Source organism: Rhinatrema bivittatum, chromosome 1 (genome assembly GCF_901001135.1).
Source record: "Rhinatrema bivittatum chromosome 1, aRhiBiv1.1, whole genome shotgun sequence".
In the NCBI taxonomy this organism is placed as follows: Eukaryota; Metazoa; Chordata; class Amphibia; order Gymnophiona; family Rhinatrematidae; genus Rhinatrema; species Rhinatrema bivittatum.
In genome coordinates, this window is record NC_042615.1 from 784,070,337 (window position 1) to 784,084,925 (window position 14,589).

Sequence of the window (14,589 nt, forward strand, 5' to 3'; positions counted from 1 at the left end):
CCATATTTCCAGAGCTAATAATAAGAAACAGACCTCTCAGGTAGTCTCTAGCCTAATTTCCTTTTGGGGATGGTAACACTAATAGTTCTTATTGAGATGAGCACAAAGTTCACTGAGGATGGTAAGGTACCAGAAGGCTTGAAGGGAATGCCCCACTGAAGAGCTTTAAATGCCAAGCACCCAATCTTAAACTGTATGCGCATGGAGAGAGAAAAGCCAATGCAAGTCTTGAGGTATGGGGATAACATGGTCAGATTTCCATAAGTTAAAAATCAATTTAGCGGCTGTATTTTGAACTGTCTGAAGTCTTCTTAACTTCATGTAAGTGAGGCCATGAAATAGCACTGGCAGTAATGCTGCAGTGCCAATCCTAAATCCTAAGCAGGGTAAACCTGTGGCCACCTGGATGGTCCTGCTAAGCACTGCATATGCCTACTTGTACCTGCACACATGCTTCTATACTGGCAACATTCCACTCACCATCTGGGGTCTTGCTTGCCTCTGGGCAAGTTCCCCTTCTTCAAGCTATCCACTGGTGGTTTCTAGGGACACAGGGACCCCACACAACCCAAATGTCACACAGTTCCTAGAAAAACACCCACAGACCAAATACACACAATACCAGGATCAATAGTCAGTCCAAGACAGTCAGAGCTAACAAACTAATATACGTTTATTAAGAAAAGTGGGAATAGTGAATGGATAAAACACTTTTCACTACTTAATAGTGCCTGGGGAGATCAGAAAAAAAGGCTTTCCACAGAAGCTGAACAGTGCTTCAGCACAGAGATCTGTTCCCTTTGTACTCCCATCCGAGACTGGACAGTTCCAGAATACTCATGGCGAGTTCTCTGCAGGGCTATTCGGGGCACACAGCATTAGCAGTTAGCTTTCTGGCCAATGACACTGCAGGGTGTTTCTGCTTTACATTTTCTCAGGGCTGCTGGGATGTGTATGCTGATCAAGCCACCTTTACTCAAGGTCTTTGCTTGAACTACAGTGCAGAGGTCAAACACCACCTACAGGTCAGCACACAAGAAATGAGCTCTCTCAGGAAAAATGTCACAGGGCAGAACAATAAACCATAAAATATGCAAAACCCCTGTTTTGCCATACGCACATTACAGCAATCCAACTGAGATAGGATTAAAGAGCAATTGAGGGACTGAACATCAAAGCAATCAAGAAATAGTCTTAATGCAGAAAAAATAAGATGTTTGTAGTAGATGCAAAATATGATTACAGAAACTAAGTGATGAATTGATTCTAATTCTCAAGCTGGAATTAACTTCATGAACTTAAATAGGAGTATCTGCCATGATAGGTACATAAGAAATTAAGATATGCCATACTGGGTCAGACCAAGGGTCCATCATGCCCAGTATCCTGTCTCCAACAGTGGCCAATCCAAATCACAAGTACCTGGCAAGTATCTAAACATTAAGTAGATCCCATGGTGCTAATGCCAATAATAGCACTGGCTGTTCCCTAAGTCAGTTTAATATCAGTTTATGGACTTCTTCTCCAGGAACTTAACCAACTTTTTTTCAAACCCAGCTACACTAACTGCCCTAACCACATCCTCTAGCAACAAATTTCAGAGCTTAATTGTGCATTGAATGAAAAAGAATTTTCTCAAATTTGTTTTAAATGTGCTTCTTGCTAAACTCATGGCGCACCCCCTAGTCCTTGTATTATCTCAAAGAGTAAATATCCATTTCACATTTACCCCCTTCAAGTCCTTTCATGATTTTGTAGACCTCTATCATATCCCCCCTCAGCCGTCTCTTCTCCAATATGGACAGCCCTAACCTCTTTAGCCTTTCTGTATAGGGGAGCCATTCCAAGTAATGGAAACTGAGATATTGTAAATTTCTTAGAGAACCACATTGCCTTGGATTTACTAGGATTGAATTTAAGTTTAAATTTAACAGAACCAAGACAGTCAGAAGTAGCACTTAAAGCAGTTATTTAAATTCATTATAGACAAAGATAGAACAGAATCCCAGTTAGCTATTATCTGTGTATCTCCATAACTAGAAAATCCATGGCTTTGCACAAGAGCCACTAGAGGTGAAAGATGTAAATTGAATAGAATGGGAGAAAGTATATATATACTTGTGGAACGCCACATGAAAGCGAGATGAATATTGATCTGGTAGAGTTCCAAGCAATGGAAAAGATCTATCTTCTATAAAGGATTTGAACCAATTTAATGATAGATCACTGAACACCGACTTCATGCAGATTATTTAGTAATAATTGATGATCAAAAGTTTCGAATGCAATACTCACGTCTAAGCAGACCAGCAATATAGATTTTTCCCTTATCCAAAAGTAAGCTAATTTCATTAATCAATGCAGTGGGTGCGGTCTTCTTACTATGGCCTTTATAATAACTGGCTTGTGTAGGATTTAACGTGAAAGTATTCTCGAGAAACCCAGACAGCTGAGATAGTACAACCTTTTTGATAACCTTTGAAAGGGTTGGCACATTAGAAATAGGCCGCCCAAGGAGGCTACTTTCCTGGCCATTTCAACTGTTTAAGGACTGGCAATATTCACATCTAGTAAATGGATGGAATGCATTGTAACTGTTTGCATATAAAAAAAATTGGGCTATATTTATGAGCAGGAATTAATTTGTACACAAAAAGGAAGTGGAACTGTGGAGCAAGTGTAGGGTAAGAGCCAAGTGTAACACACACACACACACACACACATACACTGTGGCTGACAGGCATCGACCTCCTGTTTCTTCGGCCTTTCTCCCTCATGGCCTCAATTGCAAAAACCTGAAGGCCATGTGGCTACTCTCCTACCTGGGTAAGCAGCACCTTCACTCTCTGCTCTGCTTCCTTTGGGATCTGAGGATCCAGAAATGATCTGCGCCACCCATGGCTCTGCAGGGAGCTGGAACTGATTTGCACCGCCAGCTCTGCAGGAGGGAAAGAACTAATTTCTCCCGATAGCTCTACTCTGCTGCTTTGGGTCGCCAGAAAAGAGGTGGAAGGCAGCCATTATCAGCCCAGAGGTAACTTTCATATATACAAGACAGGATCTGTTTGAACTATCATGGCGAGTGCCATCTTGTGTGGAAGCCTATCCTCTGGGGACTTCTTGGTTCACGAGAGTCATAACTAACCCTCGTACCTCCTTACAGTTTGTATGGCCTCCTTCTGGCCTTTATTATAAAACAAAAACAAAACCTTTTAATGCAGTGACAGGCCCTTTAGATTCTGCCCATGTTTGCATCTGGGGAAGAGGGGAGGGCTTTCAAATGCAGGGTCTGTTTCAGAAATCTTAGACCTACAAGTACAGTAATGTGACTGTGGCAGCTTGATCTGGAGTTCACAATCTGTCAGAAAAATGATAGAGGCCAGAAGTGTTCATTCCAGCTGGCAACGCTGGCTGCCAGCTAAAGAAGGCACACAAGCCTGTTTAAACAGAATTCTGTACAGAAAGCAAAATCCGATTTAGCTTTTTTTTTTCTTTTTGGATTAGGTAAACTTGTTTCTTATACTACTGCAGCACTCTGTCCCCTCTCCCTTCCTAATCTGTATGTGCTGCCTGTGACCAGCTAAACCTTTTGTAATTTACACCATATGCGCTATTTTCTTTTCAGGAAAATTAAATTTCAAGGTTCCTCTTTTTCTTACAAAGCCAAGAGTTCTGCCTGCTTGAAATGCATCGCCTGGGGTTATTTCCAGGTTTATGTTATGATTGGAACTGGTGCATAAGCCATGTGCAGATTCTGTTATCTTTCACCTGGGATATGCAGATCCCTGCAGTAGCGGCAAGAGTTACAGCAATGCTAGAGTGCATAGGGAGAGTTATTACCAGTAAAAAAAAAAAGAGATGGTAATATACCTGTACATATCATTGATGAGATTCCATCTACAGAAGGACATAGAGTAGAAGCAGCCCGGAGAAGGGCTGCCAAAATGGAGCAGAGTCTACATCATTAACTCTATGAGGTGAGACGTAAGGACCTATATACGTGTACCCCAGAGCAGTGGTTCTCAAACTGTGGGATGCTCTCCTCCTTGCAAGACATTGTGGAAAGGGGAGAGGAGAGCACGAGATATTTGGTTTGTTGAAGCTTTATTTGCAGTTCATAGTACTATAATTGTTTAAAAAAAAAAAAAAGTAAATTTTATTGTTTTTTGGGGAAGGAGGGAGGGTCAAAAGCATTACAAAGAAGAAAAAGGGGGATAAAGCCTAAAAAAGTTGGAGAAGAGGAGGAAGAGCAGAGGGATATAACAGATGTATGTAGAAGATGATTTTCATAGCCATTTCCACAGGTAAAACAGGGCATCACCCTCAGCAATGGGCTTTTTGCAAACTTCCCATCCTGCATGCAGGTCACACTGTGATCACAATGCCTGTGCACGCTCACCTGCAGTAGGGGGAGGCATTCTTGGGGATGAGGTTTATAATTACGTGCACACTTGTGAAAATTCAAACATATGGGCATGCTTTTAGGCTGAAAACATTACCCGTTCAAAATAGCAGGTAGAAATGTGTGCAAGTAATTTTCCTTTGGTAATTTTCATCAAAAGTATGGGAGGACTTTCATGTTGAAAATTGGTGCAAAGTCAGCAAGTAAAACGTACCCTCAGATTTTGCAGTATGTTTTCAGTCTGAAAATTACAAATAATGCACACGTCTTCCATTTTTTTTTTTAAATAGAAAGGAAGCTCTAGAACCAAGGGGTCATGTTGTGAGGCTTATAAGGGATAGACTGAGGAGCAGGGATAGTGCAAGGGTATTAGACACCCTACATGAACCTTCAGCCTTGTGCCTTCCCACCCCTCTAAGATTTTAATAATTAAACTCAATCATGATGACCCCTGCCACCATCCCAGAACAACCCTATAAGAACAAATAATTGGACATCACATTTTTTAATATTAATCTTTTTAATCCATCTATCTATATTACAAATATGTTTCAGAAATTGTGTCAGCATTAGATGAATGTGTCATTTATGATTTTTGGAGGTAGAGTCCAAAAAAAGCAAGAATGCATACATTTATAAATTAAAAGAATCCATACAGCATTGGCTGAAGGAAAACTCTGAAATGGCTGACTGAGCTAAACTTAAATATTTTATTATTTACCATGCAAAAAGATTCAAATTCTGTTGTAACAGTAATACAAAATCCTTCCATTACCAGGCATTTTGTGAAGTAATATAATATCCTGCAAAAAAGTCACTCAGAACCTACATAGTAAACTTGCAATATCAAAAACAGCACTAACTTCTTGAACTCAAACAACGTCAACCCTACCTATGAAAAAGTAGCACTGCAAATATTGCACCATGACCTAAAAAAAAAAAAAAATCCCTCAAAGGAGTGGTTACAAAAGTTTAAGGTTTGCATGAGGCATGTTTAAAATCACCATATCTTGGAAGCCCAGAAAAGATGTATTTGATGCATTACAAAAGGTAGGAATTAGGCCAAATGGTTAAATGTTGAGGTCAAAGAAGATATTAAAGCCAAAAGGACAACTTTCAAAATATCTAAGGTGGATCCAAATGAGGAAAATAGGAAAGAGTATAAGCCCTGGGAAATTAATGTAAAGCATTAATAAGGCAGGCCAAAAGAGAATTTGAAAAAAAAAAGTTGCCAGAGAGGCAAAATCCCAAAATAAAACCTTTTTCAAGTATATTGCATGCAAGAAGCCTATGAAGGATTTGATTGGACTGTTGTGTGACTGAAGGATAAAAGACAAGGTCATAACAGACAAACAGGGAAGACAAGGCCATAGCAGAAAAACTAAATTAATTTTTTACTTTAGTGTTTACTGAGGAGGGTATTGGGGAAATACCTAAGATACACACATTCCTTGAGGGTGATGATTCAGAGGAACTGAAGCAAATCACGTTGAAGTGGGAAGATGTAATAAAACAAACTGACAAATTAAAGAGTGACAAATTGCTGAGTCTGAATGGAATGCACTCCAGAGTTCTGAAAGAACTAAAAAATGAAATTGCAGACTTACCACTAGTAATCTCTAACTTCTCATTCAAATCAGCCATGGTACCTGATAATTGGGGGATGACCAACATCACGGTCATTTTTAAAAAGGGTTCCAGGGGTGATTCAGGAAGCTATAGACCAATGAGCTTGATGTTGATACTGGGCAAATTGTAGACGATATTCTGAAGAACAAACATGGATTTAGCAAAGGGAAGTCTTCTCTTACAAATCTGTTGAATTTTTTTGAAGGGGTTAATAAAGATGTGGACCAGGGTGAACCAGTTGATATAGTGTATCTGGATTTTCAAAATTTGTTTAACAATCAGGGATAGGAGGCCATGTCCTGTTATGGATTGGTCACCAGTTAAAAGCTGGTAAACAGAGATTAGGTCTGAAAGGTCATTTCTCTCAGTAGAGAAAGGTAAATAGTGGAGTGCCCCAGGGACTGATGCTTTTTAATAAATTTATAAATGATCTGGAAAAGAGAGTTATGAGTGAGGCTATCAGATTTGCAGATGACACAATATTGTCAAAATAGTAAAATCACAAGCCGATTGTGAAGTATTGTAAGAGGACTTTGGAAGATTAGGGGATTGGGCATCTAAATGGCAGATTAAATTTAGGGGTAGATTTTAAAAGGAGCACGCGCAGTGTACATGTGTGCGTGTTATCTGGTGCTCGCACATGTACATCCGATTTTATAACATGTGCGCGCAGGCGCACACATGTTATTAAATCAGGGATCAGCACACGCAAGGGGGTGCACAATTGTGCACCTTGTGCGTGCCGACTTCCCCTGTTCCATATCCCCCCACCCCACCTTCCCTTCTCCTACCTCCCCCGCCCTTTCCCCCCTACCTTTTCCTTTTTTTTCTCGTAACTTACTTCAGCCCTGTGACTATGGCCGCTGTGCCAGGAGCCTGACCCTGCCCGCCCCGCCCCTTTTTGCAAGTGCCAGGATTTACACGCGTCCCAGGGCTTTACGTGTGTCGACGGGCCTTTTTAAAATAGGCCCGGCCCGTGTAAAACTTTTAAAATCCGGCCCTTAATGTGGACAGGTTCAAAGTGATGCATATAGGGAAAAGTAATCCAAACTATAGTCACAAGATGCTGAGTCCATATTAGACGTCACCACCCAGGAAAAGGATTTTGGAGTCACAGTGGACAATACTTTGAAATCCTTGGCTTAGTGTGCAGCGGCGGTCAGTACATAAAATAAAATAGGTTTTATATGGAAAGGATTGGAAAATAAAACAGAAGATATCATAATGCCTCTGTATCAATGCATAGTGTTAGTGCACACTGTGTAGTATGTGTAGTTCTGGTTGCCCCCCATCTCAAAAACTATATAGTGGAACTTGAAAAGGTGCAGAAAAGGGTGACGAAAATGATAAAAGGGATGGAATGGCTCCTCTATGAGGAAAGATTAAATAATTTAGGGCTCTAAACCTGCAGAAGAGACGTCTGAGAGGTGATAAAGATAGAGATCTCTAAAACCATGAGTGATGTGGAATGGGTAAATAGAGAATGGTTATTTAGCCTTTTCAATAGTACTAAGACTAGAGGGCACTCCTTGAAGCTAATGGATAGCAATTTTAAAACAAATCAGAGAAAGTATTTTTCAGTCAGCTTACAATTAAACTGTGGAATTTGTTCCCAGAGGATGTGGTGAAAGCAATTAGGGCTGGATTTTAAGAGGTAAGCGTGGGCGTACATTTGTGCGCGCAACCCGGCACGCACAAATGTACGCCCGATTTTATGACATGCGCACACAGCCGCGCGTATGTTATAAAATCCGGGGTCGATGCGTGCAAGGGGGCGTACACTTGTGCACCTTGCGTGTGCCGAGCCCTAGGGGAGCCCCGAATGCTTTCCCCGTTCCCTCCGAGGCCGCTCCGAAATCGGAGAGGCCTCGGAGGGAACTTTCCTTCTGCCCCCCACCTTCCCCTCCCTTCCCCTACCTAACCCACCCCCCAGCCCTATCTAAACCCCCCCTCACCTTTGTTTAATAAGTTGCGCCCCCCTCCTGGCAGGCGTAGGTTGCACGCGCCGGCCGAGTGCCGGCATGCAATCCCCTGGCACGGCCGCTGTGCCGGAGGCCTCTGTCTCGCCCCACCCCTTTCACAAAACCCTGGGACATACGCGCGTGCCGGGGCTTGCGTGTGTTGCCGGGCCTATGCAAAATAGGCTCAGTGCACGCAGGAGCGGTTTCGCGCGTAACCCTTTGAAAATCTGGCCCTTAGTGTAGCTGGGTTTACAGAAGGTTTGGACAAGTTCCTGGAGGAAATGTCCATAAATCACTATTAGTCATGTAGACTTGGGGAAGATACTGCTTTTCCTGGTTATAAGCAAAAATGTTTGGACCTATTCTTTGGGATCTTACCAGGTATTTGTGATCTGGCTGGATTAGCCACTGTCGGAGACAGGATGCTGGCCTTGATAGACTTTTGGTCTGACTCAATATGGCATTTCTTATGTTCTTACTATTACTTCTGTTAAACATTTATATAGTGCTACAAGGCATATGCAGTGCTGTACGGATACAAATGAAACCCTATTCCAAGAAGTTTATAATCTAGTCAAGGCAGACAGATAAAACAAATAACGGTAAGCCTTTAGAGAGAATAAGGGAAAACATTAGGAGGTCCATATTCAGTCACTGTCCGGATAGCAAAGTTAGCCGGATAAAGTTTAACTGGTTAACTTTAGGACAGCTCTTTGGCTGGCCAGACTTAGCTGGCTAACCCCGGGATTTATCAAAATGCTATAAATATAGCAAAAATAGCGCCTGTGATTAAAAAAAAGGGGGCATGGTTAAGATGATTTTCCTGATATCCTTCGCATAGGGAGTTCATGCAATTTATCGCACCCACGCTACTTTTCACGCTGTGCATTCTGTCTGTGTTAGCAAGGAAAAGATTTTTATCACACATATGTGTGAGAGAGAGAGAGATAGAACCTCTGAATAGACCTTAACATGTTACTATTTATATCACTGTAAGAGGGGGTACTTTTAGCTCTGTGTGCGGTTTCAGGATGGGGTAGGTTTTTTTTTTTTGGGGGGGGGGGGTGTTACAAACACAGTCAGAGTTATCAACAGCAAAGTTGACATAACTGAAGAATTTCTGTTTGAGTCAGTAAAAGGTACAAGAGGACTTTGAGGCTCATCCTGCCGGCGGCCTAGAAAAGAAGAGGTGGCCTAGCAGCATCCGAAAAAGAAGAACAGACTCAATGGGTTGTGGGCAGAGCCCATCCCACCGGTGGCCGAAAAAGAAGAGGAATCCCAGAGGGGAGTTGATGGCGCACATCCCGCTGGCGGACGGAAAGGAAAGAAGGTCCAGAGGGTTGCTGGCAGAGCCCATCTCGCCAGCAGCCAAAAAAGAAGAAGAGGCTCAGTGGCGGCTGAAGTAAAAAGAATTCAGCATATGCCCAGTCCAGTAGCCAAAAAATATAAGTGAGAAAGAGCACGTGTGAGTGAGGTAGAAGGAGAGTATGTTTGTGAGACAGCATATGCATGGGTGTATATGGGGAGAAAGCATGTGTTTGCATGTGTGAGAAAGAGCATGTGTGGGAGCATCTGTTTTGTGAGAGAGAGCAATTATGAGACCATCTGCATGCATGTGTGAGAGATAGCATGTGTGAATGCATCTGTGCATATGTGAGAGAACAGATGTGAGCCTCTGTGTTTGTTAAAGAGCATGGTGAGAGCATCTGTGCGTGTCTGAGAGAAAGCATGTATGAAACCATCTGTGTGCATGTGTGAGAGAAAGCATGTGTGAGAGCAAGCATGTATGAAACCATCTGTGTGCATGTGTGAGAGAAAGCATGTGTGAGAGCATCTGTGCATATGTGAGAAGGAGCAGATGTGAGCATTTGTATGTGAGTGTGAAAGGGCATGTGTGTGAACATCTGTGTTTGTAAAAGAGGATGTGTGAGAGCATCTGTGTGGGTATGTGAGAAAACATGTTTGAAAGCATCTATATGTGTGTGAGAGCATTATGAGACCATCTGTGTACATGTGTGAGAGAAAGCAGGTATGAGCATCTGTGAGTAAGTGTGAAGGAGCATGTGTGAGAGCATCTGTGTTAGTGAAAGAGCATGTGTGAAAGCATCTATGTATAAGAGAAAGAGTATGTGTGAGAGCATCTGAATGTATAAGTGAGAAAGCATGTTTGAGAGCATTTGTATGTGTGTGAAAGAGAGTGCATGTGAGAGCATCAGTGTGTGTGTGAGAGAACATGTATGAGATCATCTGTGTGCATGTGTGAGAGAGAGCATGTATATGTGTGAGAGAAGCAGGTATAAACATCTGTGTGTGAGTGTGAAAGAGCATATGTAAAAGAATCTGTGTGCGAGTATCTGTTTGTGAAAGAGCATGTGTGAGGGCATCTGTGTGCATGTGAAAGAGCATCTGTGTGTGTGAGAGAGAAAGTATCTCTGAGATTATCTGCACACGTATGAGAATATTTGTGAGAGCATCTGTTTGCGTGTGTAAGAGCATATGTGTGTGTGTATGTATATAAGAGGCAAAAGTCTACTCATCCTGCCTTCCCTACACTAATCTATGGAAATCTCAGTGACTGGAAATCAAAAGTTCCCAGGTAAGGAAAGGGGATTTTTTTATCCTCAGTTTTAATTATTTTGTGTTAATTGATGCCTGCAATTTTGAAATATTATCATTTGGGAAATTTTATAATTTTTATAAATTTTTAATGATTGGTTGTTATGAAATATTCTTTTTATTAGTATGTTTTGACTATTATGATTGATGTTTTCTATTGCTTGATTTTATTGTTTTGAGATATGGCATTTCTATTTTTCCATTGTTGCTGTGCATACAGTCTGACATGTTGAAGTTGTTGCGCGCCCGGCCCGCACACTGGCCTGCTCACCTTGCTAACTCCTCTGCATGTCACGGATCGGCCTCCCCAGCGGCAGCCGCAAGCTCCGCTAGGCCTCTGTGTCCTGCGGCGGCGGTCGGCGGGTCTTCCACTCGGATTCTGACCTCGGCTACCATTGACTACATTTCCTGATTCTGGCTCTGTCCCTTGCCTTGTCATCGCCTACGCTGTTTGGGCCTTCCTTTCCTCTCCAGGCCAACAGCGTGAAGTCCGACAGCGCTCCCTTGCTGATCGTGGGCACGCCTCTCTACTACCTCTCTGGGAGACCCTGCGAGGCCCACCTAAGTCCAAGTGCCCCGGATCCCTACGGGCTCCACCCGGGGGGGACCTCGGGTTTCCAGTGGTGAAACTCATCCAAGCCTCTGTCTCCTCCTGTGCTTTGCCCCCTGGTCCCTACCAGTGAGCCGTTCTCCACTGCTCCAGGACAAGGGTCCACCTCCAAGCGCAACAGAAGTTTCCAGTTCATTTCTCTTTATTCTGTATTTGGTGAGGGTCTGTCTGTGTTCTGCATGTGTGGCTGAGGTGAGGTATTCTGCTAGCTTCTGTGTAGGGATCTTTTAATAACTTGGCTTGCTCTATTTTCCTAATAGGCAGTGTGTTGGTGTTTAGGGCCTGGTGTAATATTTGCAGTGTTGCCTTTTCATAGTTGAGTTTTTACTGTTTGAGGGCTGGTAGTAGTTAGTGCTCTTTTAGTTTGAAGGTTTAGTATATTGTAATTGTAAATTGGTTTACTCTGGGCTTTCTGAGGGCAGAGCCCACATCCAACATGTATTACTATAATACCATATGCATTCCAGGTGTGTTTTTTTGCTGGGTTGTGATACTATTTTCTGATATTTTTACCTCTGAAGACTGTACTCTCAATGTCCTTTTTCATGTAAAATTGATTAGTATAAATGCAGAATTTTTAATTTTGTGTGATGAGGGCAGGAGGGGCATGGGCACAAGGCTGTAAAGTTCGGCTAGGTTGCCTAATGCCCTTGCACCGGCCCGGAGAGAGTGTACCACACAAAGAGCCCCCACCATTTGCCCATCTCCCACCTTTCCAGGGGAAAATGCTAGGGAAAAGTTGGGAGAAAGGTCTTACAATTCCTTGCAGGGTTGCCAGCTTCCTAGAAACATTACCCCTGACACTCTGTCTGCCACTCCTGGGGGGAACTCTGACCCTTGCATTCCTCCTTCTGCAGCATTTGAAATCACCGAAAGGACCAGACCACGGAGACCCTTCTTGCCTCTTTTGATAATTTGACCTGAACCATGCTGGGGGGGAGGGGAGGGGAGGGGAGTGGGCGCCATCTCATCCCTCGCCTCAAGCAGCAGCAGATTGCCTTGAGCCGCCCCTGGCTCTGAGGAAGAATTAATGATAGTGTTGGCTTTCAAGCACAAGGAAGCAGAAGCACATGGAATAATGCCACCTCCTGCACGTGCATTCCACATATTGTGGCAGGCGTATCTTCTGCACGTGCGCCCCTCCTCCTGTTTCCAGAAACTGACTGCTCACCGTAGCCATAGCAAGTGCAGTAGAGGAGGAGAGAGGGGAATGCTGCCTCCATCATTGTCACTTTTTACTGCACCTGGGGGCGCATTTTCTGGAAGAGGCAGGGGAAATGCTGTCACTATGTATGCCCTTCCTGTGGCTCACATACCCACAGGGGTACATGTACCACAGGTTGGGAAGCCCAAATGGATTCTTTAGTAGGTCATGTAGTCTATCACCCTACCTGCTGTTGGGCCGCCCACAGCAGAGGGGTTCTGGGTAATTGCCCAGGCTGCCCCAGAGGTAAGACCATCACTGAGCCTGGGATGCTCCTTATTTCCACTTTTGTTTAATTTTGCATTACAGTGTTTAATGTTGCCCCTGGACTGAGGTCCTATGTAAGAATCCATGAGGCATACACATAAATCCCAGGGCTAAATGGCCTTCCCACTTTACTTAATTTTTTGCACACATGCTTGATTTTATATTGTGCATGCAAGTACGTGTGCACCATTTAAAGTAGAGAGAGAGAGAGAGAGAGAGAGAGAAAGAAAGAGACTCTTTTAAAGGGCCAATCTGACACTCTATATATATCTCCCACTGAAATAGGGGAACTATCAACAGGGTGGATTTTGGGAGTGCGGTATTACATTGGTCCTGCCTAGGGTGCAAGAGTTGTAGACCCTTGCAACACTGCCCCCCAGTGTTCAGGATCCCAAAATCTCCAGACTTGCGCATCAGCCCAGTAGTAAATGTACGCAGGTAACATGGTGCGCATTGGCATGGTCAGCCTTGCAAAGTTCAGGGGTTACGCACGTACATCTTGGCCCCATCCCAGAATGCCCATTCCCCGCCCCTTTTGTGCCCCCTTATTCTTGACATGTGCACAGGTATGTACTCGCGTGCTTCCCGGCTTCTTAAAACTCGGGTTGCTTGCACGCGGCCTGCATATATGTGTATGGGGATGTTTTTGCGCAAGCAACACTTTTAAAAACCTACCTGTAAGAGAGGGAGCTAACCTCCTGGGTCCTGGGTGTGAAATTTCTGCTTCTTTAATAGGTGCTAGTAACCAAACTGGTGTTCCAACACAACTTTACTGATGATTTGGAGTAAACGTAAAATAAGGCACTCTGTACAAATGTCTTTGAGATGATACCTGTAAAGCAAGTCAAACTGTCAAGGCAAATATATGAATCTGTGATTCTTGGATCCCTTAAACCAATCCTCATGGTCCCTTCCTTATTCTGGATACAAATTTTGAAGCCTCCCTGGGGTACTGTAAATGGCAGGGCTGTCTTCCCAATTTTAAGTGCCATTTTCTGGACATCAGTTTTTCCAGTTCTCCTCTCCTTTTCTTGCTTTCTTGTATTGGATGGGCACAAGTGGTAGGCAACACCAGATGGGTCCTCCGGGCTCTCCTCTCTCTTGCCTCCACCACCTACACTGGAGTCCGGACAAAGCATTCTACCTTCTCCAATAATTCCACCTTCTCGGCACTGACCCTCTCAGGCTGAGAGAGAAGCAGACAAGACAATTAAACAAGTTCCCAAACAACAAAGAAAGGAAGGGTAGAAAAACGTCCTTTCAGCTGAAATACTGAAAGAGAAAAAAAAGTCATCTCTGACCTCAAAATGTAAAGTAATTCAAAAGGGCTCTCACATCTCCAAAATTCCTTGTCCACTGACTGGGCCCTAGGAGTTTCCAGAGATAGGAACTGAGAAGAATATTCCTCTCCCTCCGACTTCTAACCCAAAAAACCCACAACTCCTCTAGGGGGTCTCTGTCTTATAAAGACATAGGAAACCACCACTGCAGCCGCCTCACATGGGGGTGCAATGGCATAGATTGTATATTCCTCTCTCCTTCACTAAATAGAGAGTCTTTCTAGGGGCCAGACCTTCATAGAGATCCCAGTGGTGCCCTACATCAATTGCCATTAGGAAGACTAAAAATAATCCATGGGTTCAGGGTTAATGATTCTGAGAGGTCGATATTCAAAGGCTTTTTTCCAGATAACTTTTGCAGTTGCCTGCACCAAAGCTGAGATTTCAACATTTCTTACTGCTCCCCGGTCAAACTTTGTACAGGTAACTCAATACCCATATTAAATTTACCTGGTTAAAGAAGAGGTTCTGGGTGCAGGGATACATTTTAGCCTGTGAATGCTGGCTAAACTTAGGTGGAGAAGTCTGGTTGGAAAAATATCTATCCTGAAGTTACCTGG